Source organism: Podarcis vaucheri (assembly GCF_965113315.1).
Source record: "Podarcis vaucheri genome assembly, chromosome: 12".
Taxonomy (NCBI): Eukaryota; Metazoa; Chordata; class Lepidosauria; order Squamata; family Lacertidae; genus Podarcis; species Podarcis vaucheri.
This window is the reverse complement of record NC_138750.1, coordinates 55,568,554-55,585,830: the sequence shown is the minus strand read 5'-3', so window position 1 is coordinate 55,585,830 and position 17,277 is coordinate 55,568,554.

Sequence of the window (17,277 nt, the reverse complement as noted above, 5' to 3'; positions counted from 1 at the left end):
TTTTGTTTTACTCCATATGACAAGGACTATCAAAGGGGGGTGGCTTGGTTCTGGTCAGCCATAATCCCTTCACCATCCCAGCACATCCACAGGAGCTCTGCCTAGTTGCTATGCCAACCCTGATGGTCCTAGACAGAAGACCATCAAGATCACAAAGAACTTGCATATGGGAGTGGATTGAGCATGGACTGAAACAAAGGACAGTGATCAGATCTTCCCTCTGGGGGCAGGAAACTGCCAACTCCCCTTTGTCTCCTGGAAGTGACTCATGGGGAGGGGGAAAGGAGGAACCAGCCAGGTGACAGGACACTCAGGTTACCACCACAACTCCTCCCTCAACCCCTCCTTTCTGTAATGTATGCATGATGTTTCTGGGGGTGGGCTTGACCTAGAGGATGGGAATTTCAAAAGTTTTTATAAGGTCTTGCACACCATTTTTCTGTGTCTTTCCTCTCTCCTGCAAGTGAGGGGAACACCCTGTTGCAACAGTTCAATAAAGGCCAAGCCTACAGGCTGCTGTTTTGCTCCAAGTTATCCTGGTTGGTGTCTTTGTTTTTGTCCAAGGGAGCCCTCGGATTTTTCCGGTAACACAGGGACTGGATCCAGTCCAATTGCCTTCTAAATCCGGGCCTCGGATGGTCTGGGAATCAGTGTGTTTTGACATGAGTAGAATATGTCCTTTTATTTGAAATCCATTCCTGGGTTATTTGTGGGGTCTGCCTGGTGTTTTTACATGAGTAGAATGTGTGCTTTTATTTAAAATGCATCTCTGGGTTATTTGTGGGGCATAGGAATTTGTTCATTCCCCCTCCCCCCCAAAAAAAATATAGTCCGGCCCCCCACAAAGTCTGAGGGACAGTGGACCGGCCCCCTGCTGAAAACGTTTGCTGACTCCTAGTACTCCATGGGGCTTAAAACTGCATCAGGATCATAATATATAATAAAGGTGTTTTGTGTTTCCCTTGAGTTTGGTGAAACCTACCATCCAATGGGAGCTGATTAACACGTTGCAAAGAATCTGTTCTTTGCCCAAAGCTACCTGGTCCAAAGAGGGACGTGGGTGGCGCTGTAGGTTAAACCACAGAGCCTAGGACTTGCCAATCAGAAGGTTGGCAGGTCGAATCCCCATGTCGGGGTGAGCTCCCGTTGCTCAGACCCTGCTCCTGCCAACCTAGCAGTTCGAAAGCACATCAAGTGCAAGTAGATAACTAGGTACCACTCCAGCGTGAAGGTAAACAGCGTTTCTGTGCGCTGCTCTGGTTCGCCAGAAGCGGCTTAGTCCTGCTGGCCACATGACCTGGAAGCTGTACACCGGCTCCCTCAGCCAATAAAGCGAGATGAGGGCCACAACCCCAGAGTCAGCCACAACTGGACCTAATGGTCAGGGGTCCCTTTACCTCTTACCTGGTCCAAAGAACTGGAGTTTGCTCCTAGAGCTGCTAAGATGTTGCAAGAGAGAAAAAGCTGAGATTTCGCTGTGCTCTGTAATGGCTGGCGCTTTGGGTGTAGAGCTGATGGAAGAGCCCTTTCTTTTGATGCTGGTGCTGCCTTATACCGAATCAAGCCATTGCCCCATCACCTAGCTCAGTACTGTTGACACTGGCTGGCAGCATCTCCCCAGAGATTCAGGGAGAGCTCTTACCTAGAGATGGTTGGCACTTGAGACCTCCTGCATGCAATATAGACGCTTATTCCTGAGCTACGACGTGTGGCAACAGAGCAGCATTGACCCAGCCCACTCGCTTACACAGAACGCTATTGAACCTGTTTGCTTGCTTTCAATGATAGCTGAGCTGAATTTTCTCAAGACGTTTGGTTTGGTTTTGAGGAAATGCTTAGCCTTTTTCTTTTCTCTCTGTCTCTCTGGCCCCCGCCCCCGACCTTAGGAAAAGGCCACTTTGCAGAATCTTCTCCAAATATTCTCCCCTTGTTTTGTGGGGGGGAGGGGTGCAGCTGAGGGGTTCAGAGATCCTCAACAGCTCCGTTGGTTGGGGCGTGGTGCTGAAAACGCCAAGGTTGCAGGTTCGATCCCTGCACGGGACAGCTGCATATTCCTGCACTGTAGGAGGTTGGGCTAGATGATAATATAATAATTTATAATAATAATAATTTATTATTTATACCCCGCCCATCAGGACCCCTTCCAACTCTATAATTCTGTGGTTTTATGATCCAGTCTGCCTGCAGCAGGCGACACAGTTCACCTTCCACCACAGACCACTTTGTTCGCCTGTCTGCTGTGGTGAAATGACGAAATGACGAAATTTGCGTAATTAATTATGTCCATTGCGTCATCATTACGTTATTCCTGCCATTCATTTTCGTCACAGCCATGGGATGAATAAGTAAAAACTGGCAACTTCTAGTCCTGTTTTCTTTTTCCATCTGACATGCCCGCCTTCAAGACGGCATCCAGCTAAAAAATATCCTCCTATTCTCTGCAGGGTTCATTTACATGCACACCGTTTAGAAATGCGGATGATTAAGTGGCGTATAAATGCCTGGAATAAACAATAAGGTGCTATGGTTCTGGACTGCTGACACGAGTGCTTATTTATATTTTAATAAATATTTTATTAGTTTTTTAACATATCATTTTCAACAATTATTGAACATACTTTTATATCTTATACAATCAATCACATCTGAAAATTTTACAATCTCTTCACTTAATTTACATTTCTTACTTTCACTATTACATTTAAATATCATAACTAATATATCTCCTCTTAATCTTCTTTGCAATGTTTCATATATTTCTCCTTACAAAACTTCTCGTAGTCCTACTAGCGTAATTTGTTGATTACAGTTGCTCTTCAAATTGTTCATATATTTATTCCAATCTTCTGTAAATCTCTGGTCCCACAGGTTTCGAATCCTTCCTGTCATTTTGTACAATTCTGCGTAGTCCATTAATTTTGTATGCCATTCTTCTTTCATCAGTATTTCTTCTTGCCTCCATTTCTGGGCCAAAACACGAGTGTTTATTTCTTATTCTGCACATTCCCAGAGCCAGCATGGTGTAGTGGTTAAGAGCGGTGGACTCGTAGTCTGGTGAACTGGGCTCGATTCCCCGCTCCTCCACAAGCAGCTGCTGGGTGACCTTGGGCTAGTCACACTTCTTTGAAGTCTCTCAGCCTCACTCACCTCACAGAGTGCTTGTTGTGGGGGAGGAAGGGAAAGGAGAATGTTAGCCGCTTTGAGACTCCTTCGGGTAGTGATAAAACGGGATATCAAATCCAAACTCTTCTTCTTCTTCTCATAACAAAAGTTTTCCAGTTGACATACAGCAACTAGGCTTAACTAGAATTTGTGGGGAATATCTGGGCAGCAGGTGCTTTCTCGAATCTATATCTGAAGTTTATTTCCTTAAAGCTGGGTAGAGAGGGGGGGGGGAGAGAAATCTGATTTCTTAATACTGTTGAGCAGAGCTTGAATAACCGCTGGACCTGTGCCTGCTCGCATCTTGAAGAAATAACCCTTTTTTGTGTGTGTCCAGCTGAGAAGTCAACTCTTGAATTTTCATGCAAGATAACGTTTTGGCAGCGCTCCGGCTCAGCTAATGTGCAGCATCTGTAGCTCTGACATTGAGGGCTTTTGATGTTCAAGAGTCATGAAATGCACTCCGCTGACTGCGGAGCTGTGTCTGAAATAATAGCCGGCACCCTGGCAGATGATGAAAACCTTCCTGAGCCCTTCCCCTTAAGCTGGGCTCCACCAGCAGATGAGAGAAGCAGCAACGCCGGAGAATTATTTGGGGCTGCCCGGCCGAGACTCAGGGGTCATTTCACATAAGCTGGGAATGGGAGCTTGTTCTTCCGGGGCAGCTCCTCCAGACGGCATCATTCATCCTGATTTGCTTGCACAAAGCTTACACGGAGGTCAGATTAGAGTCAGTCTTTATTGAGCATTCATTAGCGGGGAGGTTAGATGCCAAGGATCATTCATCTTGTTTTGCTTGCAGGGCATTTATATGCCTTTCCTTTAGTCACTCGTTCATCCCATACTTTTTAGTGCAGTTCTGCCTCACTTTCCAGTTGTTGTTGTTTAGTCGTTTAGTCATGTCTGACTCTTCGTGACCCCATGGACCAGAGCACGCCAGGCACTCCTGTCTTCCACTGCCTCCCGCAGTTTGGTCAAGCTCATGCTGGTAGCTTTGAGAACACTGTCCAACCATCTTGTCCTCTGTCGTCCCCTTCTCCTTGTGCCCTCCATCTTTCCCAACATCAGGGTCTTTTCCAGGGAGTCTTCTCTTCTCATGAGGTGGCCAAAGTATTGGAGCCTCAGCTTCAGGATCTGTCCTTCCAGTGAGCATGCAGGGCTGATTTCCTTCAGAATGGAGAGGTTTGATCTTCTTGTAGTCCATGGGACTCTCAAGAGTCTCCTCCAGCACCATATTTCTAAAGCATCCATTCTTTGGTGATCAGCCTTCTTTATGGTCCAGCTCTCACTTCCATACATCACTACTGGGAAAACCATAGCTTTAACTATACGACTTTCCAGACTCACCCTCAAATCCAGTTTATCTGTTGAGCTAGGGCGGCAGAGCCCTTCTGAAAGCAGTGTGGTGTAGTGGTTAGAGCGTTGGACTAAGACCTGGCAGACCAGGGTGTTGATATTGCAGAGTCCTTTGCACAACGGAATGATGAACAGTACGTGCCACATGCTTAAAGTTGCTTTATTTTCAGTTCAGAGTTGAGAAATTACAAACATGCATCTTGCCTCTGCTGGAGCAGAGAAGCAAACGTCCTTCTCCTCGGAATAACGAACACCGAGAGAACAGTGAAAAACAGGAAACCAGTGTACGTCACATCCAGCTTCCCATTCCCGTGGGAAAACCCAACAGTACTCTGACTGTGGAATGTAAACATTGTCTTGTGACAAGCACTTCGCTGCACAGTGAAGAGAGCTGAAACTAACATCCTCCCCCTTTCTGTGAACATCACTGGGCAGCGTGTTCGTACAATATCAGTACAAACCCAACTTCTGTACATAGGTACAGTGTTGATCCCTTGATACAATCTTAGACAATACATCAGCAGGAATTTCATTACCTGGCATATAGGACACCGTTACGAGTCCCTTCTGAATATGTTCCCTAGCATGTTGCACCTTCAACTGCAAGTGCTTCGTGCTTTGCTTACAACCTTCCGAATTCAGCAAAGCCAAACATGCTTTGTTGTCTTGGTAAACCTGGATTGGACATTTGACAGGAATTTTCATGTCTTTGCACAATTGTAACAACCATTCACAATCCTTAAGTGAATAAGACAGTGCATTCAGTTCAGCTTCACAAGTACTTAAGCTAATTGTTGTTTGCTTCTTGCATGACCAATCAAAAAGACCCTGATTGTACATGTAGCAAACTCCAGACGTACTTTTCCTGTCTGCAGTGTCACTTCCAAAACTTGCATCTGCAAAAATCTCAAGACCACCAGACTTCTGATTGTTAAATCTGTCTGTAATGCATAGTGCCTTTCAAATAGCGTGCTATGCGTTTCAGAGCTTTCCAATCCTTAACAGTAGGATTGTTGACTTGTCTGCTTAGCAAATTACAGCTAACAGCAATGTCAGGTCTTGAACATCTGGCAATGAAGTTTAGCTTGCCTAGCACACTTCTGTACAGTGTAGTGTCAGAAAATGCTTCTTCAGTGTCTTCTACCTGATAACCTGTTGTCATCGGTGTGTCTACAGGGTTAGCATCCATCAGGTTTAGTTTGCTTAACACATCAGCAATTTTCCTTGACTGGTGTACTAGAATGTTACCACTTTGATCTTTCTCTATTTCCAGAGATAGGTAGTTGTTTACCTCACCAAGATCTTTCATGTCAAAGTGCTCTTTCAGTTGAGCTAGGGCGTTATTGTACATTGTGACATCTTTCCAAAAGAATAAAATATCATCAACATAAAACAAACAGTACAGTTTCTTTTGCCCCTCCTCTTTGACAAACACACATGGATCAGCTTTCCCTTGCTGAAAACCTAGAGAAAACAATGCTTCAGTGAGTTTTGTGTGCCAACACCGTGCACTTTGTTTGAGACCATAAAGGGACTTTTTCAGAGCACAAACAAATCCCTGTTTTACCTGTACGCCATCAGGTGGAAGCATATAAAGTGATTCACCTAGAGATCCGTACAAAAACGCTGTATTTACATCGTGGTGACTTATGTGTAGATTCTCCTCTGCAGCTAGCTTGAGCATAAGCCTAATGCTCTCATATCTCACCGTGGGTGAGTAGGTCTCGTGATAGTCTTCACCTGGTACCTGTGCAAAACCTCTGGCTACCAATCTGGCTTTGTGTCTGACTATCTTGCCATTTTGATCAGTCTTCGCTTTGAAGACCCATTTGCTTCCAAGCAGTTTCATTCCTGGAACTACTGGAACTAGCTCCCAAGTTTTGTTCCTTTCTAAGGAATCAAGCTCAGCCTTCATGGCATTTAACCATGGCTCAGCTTCCTTAGAATCCAAATCTTGGATTTCTTGGAAACTTGAAGGTTCAAATACCTTCTTGGAGCTTTTAACAGCTGCTACTGCTGTCTTAGCAAATTCATCAGCAAATCTCTTTGGAGGTCTGCCTTTTGTGGCTCTTTGTGACCTGCGAATTAGCCTTTGGTCTTCAACACTCTCCTCTTCCTTCTTAGGAGAAAAGTGACCTATTGTGAACAATGGTTCTTCCAATTCCTGATCAGAGCTTTCAGAGGGTCGCATAGAGGCTTTCGCACTCTTGAAATCCTCTGAAGTATCCGATTCAGTTTCAGACTCAGAATCAGAACCTTCATCAGTGGGTGTGGGTTGTTGTTGCTTATCCTCAGTCTCATCACTGTCATCAGGATAACATTGAAAAATTCCCACATTCTCCCCCCACTTGGCATTGTACTCAACACTTCTTGTGAGCCTAATTGTCTTAGAGTCAGTCATCATTATTCTGTAAGAACCTTTCTGATAACCTAGAAAGATACCATGCAAACCACGCTTGCCTAATTTGGAGCTTTGTGGTGAGTGAATCCACATATCAGAACCAAAAATTTTCATGTGTTTGATGTATGGTTTCTTGCCAAACATCTTCTCATAGGGGGTACAACCAATCGCTGAAGATAACCTGCGATTGTAACTGTAAACAAAACATGAGAGAGATTCGGCCCAATAACTCTCTGGAAGATTGGCATCATGCATCAAGGTTTTTAACCCTTGAAGCAATGTTTGATTTGCCCTTTCGCAAAGTCCATTCTGCCATGGCGAGCGAGGACTGGACAAATCGTGTTGAATTCCTTTCTCAGTCAGAAAAGCTTCAAACTGCTGAGAAGTGAATTCTCCCCCGCGATCTGTGAAAAGAATTTTTATCTTCTTACCATGCACATTTTCCAACCAAGCACAGAATTCCTTGAACCTTGGAAAAGCCTCTGATTTCTGCTTGAGATTATACACGTAAATATACCTGGAAAATGCATCAATGAGAACCATGAAGAACCTATTTTCACCCAAAGAGGGCGATAGTGGACCGACTAAATCAGCATGAACAACCTGGTATGGTTCTGTAGCTTGCCTACTAGACACCTTACCTTTCGCAGCCATTTTTACCTTGTTTGCTGCGCATGCTTTGCACTTCATGTGGTACCTGCAGGGTTTAATAGTCATACCTTCAACCAAGGTAGGCATTTTAGATACTGCCTCAAAATGCAAATGACCAAATTTCCTGTGAAAATCATGAATACATCCTGCATGCAAACCTTTGTTAGAACCTGCAATGCAACAAGTATCATTCTGCACAACATCATCATAATACAAAACAAACAAACGATCAACACATTCAGCATGCAATACATAATCGTCTTTCTTTGTGATGGTGCATTTCTTGTTCTTGAAGGAAACGTCAATGTTCCGTTCATTCAGCTGCATCACACTTAGAAGATTGTGTGTGGCTTCTGGAACATAAAGTACATCCTGTATCGATAAGTCCAAACTGTGAAGAACAACAGTTCCGTAGCCTTGACTGGGGATCGTGTGGTCATCCGCCTGGTGAATCGCACCTTCCTGCGGTGTAAAAGACACAAACAGTCTCTTGTCGTTGCACATGTGGTGGGTAGCTGCTGAATCAACAACGAAGAAAGATCTAGACGTCTTCTGGACCTTTGCAACCTTTGGAGTGAAGCGTGAGACCATCGCCTTGTGCTGCGTTGTCCTGGAGACTGGACCTTTGCCTTTGCTATGGCCTTTTCCACGCGATGAACTTCCGCTGCGCTGCTCTGTCTTGGCCCTGGGATATTTGCATTCCCTCTTCATATGGCCTAGACGTCCACACGAGTAGCATTTCACTGCCTTCAAAGCTTTGGCGCCCTCTGGTGGTTCCACTGCACTCTGGGATGACGTCTGTGAAGACTCCCCCTTACCCATGCAGCTAGCACCCCGGCGATCTGCTTCATTCTGGATCACGGCAGTAACATAGGCTACTGTGAGCTGAGCAGTTGGTTGAACAGCAATCTGAGTGGCAACGGACTCCCAACTTGGACCCAAAGAATGTAGTATCATGAAGGAATACACAGCCTCTGGAAAGTTGAGTCCTCTCTGTTGCAGCTCATGTCTCAGATTCTGCATCTCCATCAGATGTTTACGCACATCTCCACCTTCAGCAAGAGCCATATCATGCAGCTTGGCATAGTAGTACATTGAGGAACCAGCTTCTGTCCTCAAGTGAGCTTCTCTTAAAGAGTCCCAAATTTCTCTGGCTGTGGTCTTTCCACGCAACAAACAGAGCTCTTCTGGGGATACTATCAACGTAAGCGTTCCCCTTGCTTTGGAATCCTTAGCAGCCCATTCAGCTGTAATTGGAGCTGGGGGGTTGTCTGTAATAACATTAAACAGACCTTCTTTCCGCAGAATTGCCTCTGCATACTGCACCCAGTCCGTGTAATTTTTCTTATTGAGCTTAGGAATCCCAAAAGCTTCAACCAGCTTTGCATTTGCCATCATTGCTGCTTTAATCGAGCTGCGTCACAGTACAGCTTCCAAAAGCACTTGTAAAAAGTACTTTCGCTTTCCCAGTCATCCAAGCCTGTGAGCTTGTGCCTTTATCTATATCGCGGCAAAACGGCTTTTAAAAATACAAAGTCCAGCCATAAAACCATAAATTAGAAGCTGGCAGGCTGCTCGGAGCATGAGCACATACCTTCATCAATCAAACTTGACGCGCAGAGCAGATAACGCGATCCGTTCCTCTGTACCTCTGCCGGCATTCCTCAGTTTGATTTACGTCTTTCTGGGCCCATAACCAAAATGTTGATATTGCAGAGTCCTTTGCACAACGGAATGATGAACAGTACGTGCCACATGCTTAAAGTTGCTTTATTTTCAGTTCAGAGTTGAGAAATTACAAACATGCATCTTGCCTCTGCTGGAGCAGAGAAGCAAACGTCCTTCTCCTCGGAATAACGAACACCGAGAGAACAGTGAAAAACAGGAAACCAGTGTACGTCACATCCAGCTTCCCATTCCCGTGGGAAAACCCAACAGTACTCTGACTGTGGAATGTAAACATTGTCTTGTGACAAGCACTTCGCTGCACAGTGAAGAGAGCTGAAACTAACACAGGGTTCAGATTCCCCGCTCGGCCATGAGGCTCACTGGGTGACTTGGAGACAGGCACCGTCTCTCAGCCAAGCCTATCATAGGGTTATTGGGAGGATAAAATGGTGGTGGCAACTTGGCACACCATGTTGAGCTCCTTGTTCATAATGAAGAAACCACTTTAACGGCAAAAAGTTCCCAGCACAGTCGCGGGTGGTGCTGTGGGTTAAACCACAGAGCCTAGGGCTTGCCAATCAGAAGGTCGGCGGTTCGAATACCTGCAGTGGGGTGAGCTCCCATTGTTCGGTCCCTGCTCCTGCCAATCTAGCAGTTCAAAAGCACGTCAAAGTGCAAGTAGATAAACATGTACCACTCTGGTGGGAAGGTAAACGGCGTTTCCGTGCACTGCTCTGGTTCGCCAGAAGCGGCTTAGTCATGCTGGCCACATGACACAGAAGCTGTACGCCAGCTCCCTCGGCCAATAAAGCGAGATGAGCGCCGCAACCCCAGAGTCAGTCACGACTGGACCTAATGGTCAGGGGTCCCTTTACCCTTTACCATGCAGTCATACCTCGGGTTACAGATGCTTCAGGTTGCGTTTTTTTGGGTTACGGACCACCGAAACCCGGAAGTACCAGAATGGGTTACTTCTGGGTTTTGGTGGTCGCACATGCGCAGAAGTGCTAACTCGCACTTTGTGCATGTGCAGAAGCGCTGAATCGCAACCTGCACGTGTGCAGATGCACCGCTGCGGGTTGCGAATGTGCATCCCGCACGGATCACTTTGGCAACCCGAGCATCCCCTGTTTGTGCCTGAATCCTTCAAAATCCACATGACACTTGCCCATGGTGTCTTCATGAGAGGTGGTCAAAGCGACTTCCTGCCTCACGTCATTGGCTGGCAAAGGGGTGGTGGGCGGGGAGATGCACGTCACAATGATATCATGTCCTGTGTCTCATGGGTTCCTCCTCACGGACAAACAAGAGTGCCAGAGTGGTGGCACTTTGTGAGTGTCAAACAGAGACTCAAAAGACCTCAGTTCAAATCCTGACTCACTGGGGCCAATTCCTTGCCTCTCAAACTTAGCCTGCCTCACACGGTTGCTCTGAGGATTAAATGTGGGAGAGATAGGGAAGAAACATGGACACTATAATTTTTATTTATAGTTAATTAATTAATTAATTAATTTATGAATCGCTTCCCACGAGGCATCCTGAAGCTATTTACAATACAACAAAAGTGTACGTAAAACAGTCACATATATATATATTTTAAAAAATCTAAAATTTGCACATATAAAAACAATGGCTTACATCCTTTGAAATTCACACTTCTTCAAATTTCGCAGCGCAGTTCTCCAGCTAAGTAACGTGTGCAAATTTATATATACTAGGGCAAAGTTTGCATTAAAACGTGCTATATTACAGGAAAATGTTTCGCAAAGAATGTATGTATCGGGCAAAGGTGCAGGCGGAAATGTGTTTATTAGGACAAACTAGCGCTGAAATGCTGATGAATTTTCATGCAGTTTTTTTGGGGTTTTTTAATGCAAACTGGTGTGGAAATATGGAGAACTGAAGAATGGGAAAATGAGAAATGGAGGAAAAATGAAATGGACAGAATTTACCTTCCCTTGCCAGGAGGAGAGAGAGAGAGAGAGATATTCAGAAGCCCCTGCTTTTAAATTTTAGATGTGAATTTAATGTTGAATTGCATCCTGAGCTACTGATGAGCAGCTGGTGAAAATGTTCTCTCTCTCTCTCTCTCTCTCTCTCAGCTCAAAGCATAGGCAGGGATATATCCACGTCTGAGATGTGCATCGTACCGTTCTTCTAATTGTAGTTTTATGCATGCCCACTCCATTCCCATTAGTGACAGAGTTGTACTAGCATTAGCCCAGAGGCAACAAATAACTAGTGGGCAGTTTAATCAGAAGGAAAGGGGGGAAATAAAATTAATGTAGCATGCAGGAGGTTTGGGCAGACCGTTTTGCTCATCTTTATTGTGCAAAGCTGGGTCATGTTTGTTTTGCAGGTTTGGGAAGAAAAGGTTAAACAGGCCCAAAATCTATACAGTTTTAGCCACATATGTTTTGCCCCCTTCCAACGCCGCCTTCCGATGCCATTGTATCAACACAGGTTCATGTCTTATAGCGAGGCTCAAGTTGGACAGAGAGGCCAACATTTGTCTGCATCAATTTCATTCTCTCATCATTGAATTCTAGAGTTGAAGTCATCTAGTCCGTTGCTGGTTTTTGAGGTTCAGGTGACCTCGCTTTGGCTAGTGGCCCTGCTGCACCCCTGTCTGGACAGAGACAGCCAAATTACTGCTATCTATGCTTTGGTCCGTATAGTCCGTATAGTAAAAGCCATGGTTTTCCCAGTAGTGATGTATGGAAGTGAGAGCTGGACCATAAAGAAGGCTGATTGCCAAAGAATTGATGCTTTTGAATTATGGTGCTAGAGGAGACTCTTGAGAGTCCCATGGACTGCAAGAAGGTCAAACCTCTCCATTCTGAAGGAAATCAGCCCTGAGTGCTCACTGGAAGGACAGATCCTGAAGCTGAGGCTCCAATACTTTGGCCACCTCATGAGAAGAGAAGACTCCCTGGAAAAGACCCTGATGTTGGGAAAGATGGAGGGCACAAGGAGAAGGGGACGACAGAGGATGAGATGGTTGGATAGTGTTCTCAAAGCTACCAGCATGAGTTTGACCAAACTCCGGGAGGCAGTGGAAGACAGGAGTGCCTGGCGTGCTCTGGTCCATGGGGTCACGAAGAGTCGGACACGACTAAACGACTAAACAACAACAATGCTTTGGTAACCTCTAGGTTAGATTACTACAACATATTATATGTTCCTTCTTCTTTCTTTTCTTCTCTTTGGCGATCCCTCATAGCCGACTAAGATTGTCTTCCATAAACATGGTTTTAGCAATGAGTCCGTAAGTGACCGTGGAAGACAATTCTGGATCCACACGTCCTTCCACAGTGGGGACATTGGTTCCCGGGCGGGAGTTGATCACAGTGTGGATTTGCCAAACGTGCCTTCCTCTTAGCACGTTTCTCCCTTGCGTCCTGAGTTCGCATGTCTTCAAAGCCCATTGACACCTTTGGGAAAGGCTGTTCTCCAATTGGAGTGCTTGCAGGCAAGTGTTTCCCAATTTTTGGTGTTTATACTACATGTTTAGAGATTTGCCTTGAGACAGTGTTTAAACCTCTTTTGTTGACCAACACAGGAGTTCACCAACACAGGAGCCAGATATATGGAGAAACGTGACTCAAAGAAGTAGGAGGCCCAGGGTTCACTCTGATTGCTTAGAAATACACAATCGCTTTGAGGTCCTCTCCCCTAGCATGGAAGACGAAGAGCAGACTCCATTTGAGGATCTCTCCCTCATTACAGTCGATCAGGTATATGAAGACGAGCAGCAAAGTCAGTCCTCAGGGAATGTGCAGGCGACCTTGGAACGGACAGCTCACGGAAGAACCCCGACCAAACCCAAGAGGAGGCGTGTAGTGGTGATAGGGGATTCCCTACTGAGGGGAACAGAAGCAGTGATCTGTGGGCCTGACAAGATGTCTCGGGAAGTGTGCTGTCTCCCCGGGGCTAAGATCCAAGATGTAACTGAACGACTGCAAGGAATCATAAAACCCACGGACAAATACCCCTTCCTCTTGGTTCATGTGGGAACCAATGACACTGCAAGCAATAGCCTCCAGAAGATCAAAAGAGACTACGAGGCTCTCGGCAGGAAATTGAAGCAACTAAATGCACAAATTGTCATCTCATCTGTCCTCCCAGTTGAACAACATGGCCCAGGGAGAGAGGGGAAAATATTGGAAGTGAACAGCTGGCTTCGCAAATGGTGTAAACAGGAACGGTTTGGATTCTTAGATCACGGACTGCAGTTTCTTGAAGATGGACTTCTGGCAAGTGATGGGCTGCACCTCACAACGGTTGGGAGAAATGTTTTTGCCAAAAATCTCAGAAACCTCATCAGGAGGGCTTTAAACTGACTAATGTGGGGGAGGGAGACAGTGCTCCTGAAGGTAGGAGTCTATCAATTAATGAAGATGATCATCCAAATGTCATAGACCAAATGGAGCAAACAGCACGTGGACCTAGTGGTGGGAGGAAAAAATCCTTAAATAAGAGACACGGGGGAATGATTAATGGACTTCAATGTCTGTACACTAATGCGCAAAGCATGGGAAATAAACAAGATGAGCTTGAGCTCTTGGTACAGCAAACTAAATATGGCATAATAGGCATCACTGAAACCTGGTGGGATAAGTCCCACGATTGGAATGTAATAATGGGGGGATACAATCTATTTCAGAGAAACAGACCAGACAAGAAAGGAGGAGGAGTGGCGTTATATGTCAGGGATGTGTATACCTGTGAAGAGATCCAAGATTTAGATCCTCAAAGCCAAAGTGAGAGCATTTGGGTCAAAATTAAGGGAGAGAAGAATAACAGAGACCTCATTGTGGGAGTTTACTATAGATCCCCAAGCCAAACGGAGGACATAGATGATGCCTTCCTGGAACAGATGGCCAAGCATGCAAAAGGAAGGGAGATAGTAGTAATGGGGGACTTCAATTACCCGGATATTTGTTGGACGTCAAACTCAGCCAAGAGCATAAGGTCAAACAGATTCCTCACTGGCCTTGCAGACAACTTCATTGTCCAGAAAGTGGGAGAAGCAACAAGAGGAACAGCCATTTTAGATCTGGTCCTAACCAATGTTGATGACCTGGTTAGTGGGGTTGAAGTGGAAGGATCATTAGGCGCGAGTGATCATGCTCTTCTGAAGTTTACTATACAGCGGAAAGGAGCAGCCAAGCATACTAGGACTCAATTTCTTGACTTTAAGAAAGCCGACTTCATAAAACTTAGGGAAGTGCTGGGTGAGATCCCATGGACAACAATACTAAAAGGAAAGGGAGTTCATGATGGCTGGGAGTTTGTTAAGAGGGAGATACTAAAAGCACAACGTCAGGCAATACCAATGAGACGGAAACATGGAAGGTGCCTAAAGAAGCCAGGGTGGCTATCTAAAGAACTTTTAACTGAGTTAAGATTAAAAAAGGATGTGTACAAAAAATGGAAAAGGGGGGAAACCACCAAAGAGGAATTCAAACAAATAGCCAGCACGTGTAGACACAAAGTCAGAAAAGCTAAAGCACAGAATGAACTCAGGCTTGCTAGAGAGGTTAAAAGCAACAAAAAAGGCTTTTATGGGTATGTTCGTAGCAAAAGGAAGAACAAAGAAACAATGGGGTCACTCAGAGGAGAAGATGGTGAAATGCAAACAGGGGACACAGAAAGGGCTGAACTACTCAATGCCTTCTTTGCCTCAGTCTTCTCCGATAAAGAAAACAATGCCCGACCTGAAGAATTTGGAGCAAATGATTCAGCAAAGGAAACACAGCCCAGAATAACTAAGGAGATAGTACAAGAATATTTGGCTAGTTTAGATGTATTCAAGTCTCCAGGGCCAGATGAACTGCATCCAAGAGTATTAAAAGAACTGGCAGATGTGATCTCAGAACCACTGGCAGTCATCTTTGAGAATTCCTGGAGAACAGGCGAAGTCCCGGCAGACTGGAGGAGGGCAAATGTTGTCCCTATTTTCAAAAAGGGGAAAAGAGAGGACCCAAATAATTACCGCCCAGTCAGTCTGACATCAATAGCAGGGAAGATTCTGGAGCAGATCATTAAGCAAACAGTCTGTGAGCACCTAGAAAGGAATGCTGTGATCACCAATAGTCAGCATGGATTTCTGAAAAATAAGTCATGTCAGACTAACCTGATCTCGTTTTTTGACAGAATTACAAGCCTGGTAGATGAAGGGAACGCAGTGGATGTAGCCTACCTTGATTTCAGCAAGGCATTTGACAAGGTGCCCCATGATATTCTTGTAAAGAAGCTGGTAAAATGCGGTCTTGACTATGCTACCACTCAGTGGATTTGTAACTGGCTGACTGACCGAACCCAAAGGGTGCTCATCAATGGTTCCTCTTCATCCTGGAGAAGAGTGACTAGTGGGGTGCCACAGGGTTCTGTCTTGGGCCCGGTCTTATTCAACATCTTTATCAACGACTTGGATGATGGACTCAAGGGCATCCTGATCAAATTTGCAGATGACACCAAACTGGGAGGGGTGGCTAACACCCCAGAGGACAGGATCACACTTCAAAACGACCTTGACAGATTAGAGAACTGGGCAAAAACAAACAAGATGAATTTTAACAGGGAGAAATGTAAAGTATTGCACTTGGGCAAAAAAAATGTGAGGCACAAATACAAGATGGGTGACACCTGGCTTGAGAGCAGTACATGTGAAAAGGATCTAGGAGTCTTGGTTGACCACAAACTTGACATGAGCCAACAGTGTGACGCGGCAGCTAAAAAAGCCAATGCAATTCTGGGCTGCATCAATAGGAGTATAGCATCTAGATCAAGGGAAGTAATAGTGCCACTGTATTCTGCTCTGGTCAGACCACACCTGGAGTACTGTGTCCAGTTCTGGGCACCACAATTCAAGAAGGACACTGACAAACTGGAACGTGTCCAGAGGAGGGCAACCAAAATGGTCAAAGGCCTGGAAACGATGCCTTATGAGGAACGGCTAAGGGAGCTGGGCATGTTTAGCCTGGAGAAGAGGAGGTTAAGGGGTGATATGATAGCCATGTTCAAATATATAAAAGGATGTCACATAGAGGAGGGAGAAAGGTTGTTTTCTGCTGCTCCAGAGAAGCGGACACGGAGCAATGGATCCAAACTACAAGAAAGAAGATTCCACCTAAACATTAGGAAGAACTTCCTGACAGTAAGAGCTGTTCGACAGTGGAATTTGCTGCCAAGGAGTGTGGTGGAGTCTCCTACTTTGGAGGTCTTTAAGCAGAGGCTTGACAACCATATGTCAGGAGTGCTCTGATGGTGTTTCCTGCTTGGCAGGGGGTTGTACTCGATGGCCCTTGTGATTCTATGATTCTATGAACATTACGCTTTCCATTTTTAAGTTCGGACTAGAGAAGCTGCTTTGGAAGAGGATAATCAGGCATCCGCACAACACGACCAGCCCAAAGAAGTTGATGTTGAAGAATCGTTGCTTCAACACTGGTGATCCCCCCAAAAATATTGGCTCCCTGGTTCTTTAGTTGTGTCCAGTGCCTGTCTCTTTGACCTCTGCTTTGAACATCTGATTGTCTATTTTTTGGGGAAAGACTGTTGGACCGTTGGCCTAGGACAGCGGGGCGAAGTCTTAAACACACTCTTAAAAGCAGTTGATTCAGAAACTTCAGCTAGTGCAGAATTTGGTGGACAGGTTGCTCACCAGGATAAGATGGTTTGAGCATATTACACTGATCTTGGCCCAACTGCAGTGCCTGCCAGTGAGTTTCCAGGCCCAATTCAAAGTGCTGGTTTTAACCCATAAAGCTTTAAATAACTGAGGGCCACATATGAACCTGCCCAGACCCTGTTATCATCATCTGAGGCCCTTCTTCATGTGTCTCCTTCATGAGAGGTCCGTTTGGGGGCAAAACCAGAACAGGCCTTTTCTGTGTTGGCCCCCCTCTCATGATGTAAGCTTGGACTCCAAAACCCTCCTTGTGAATGTGAAGTAACTGTATCTTTTTTTCATTACCTATGGGACTTGTGTGTTTTTTATTGTATGTTTTTAAAGTAACGCTAGCAATGTGTGA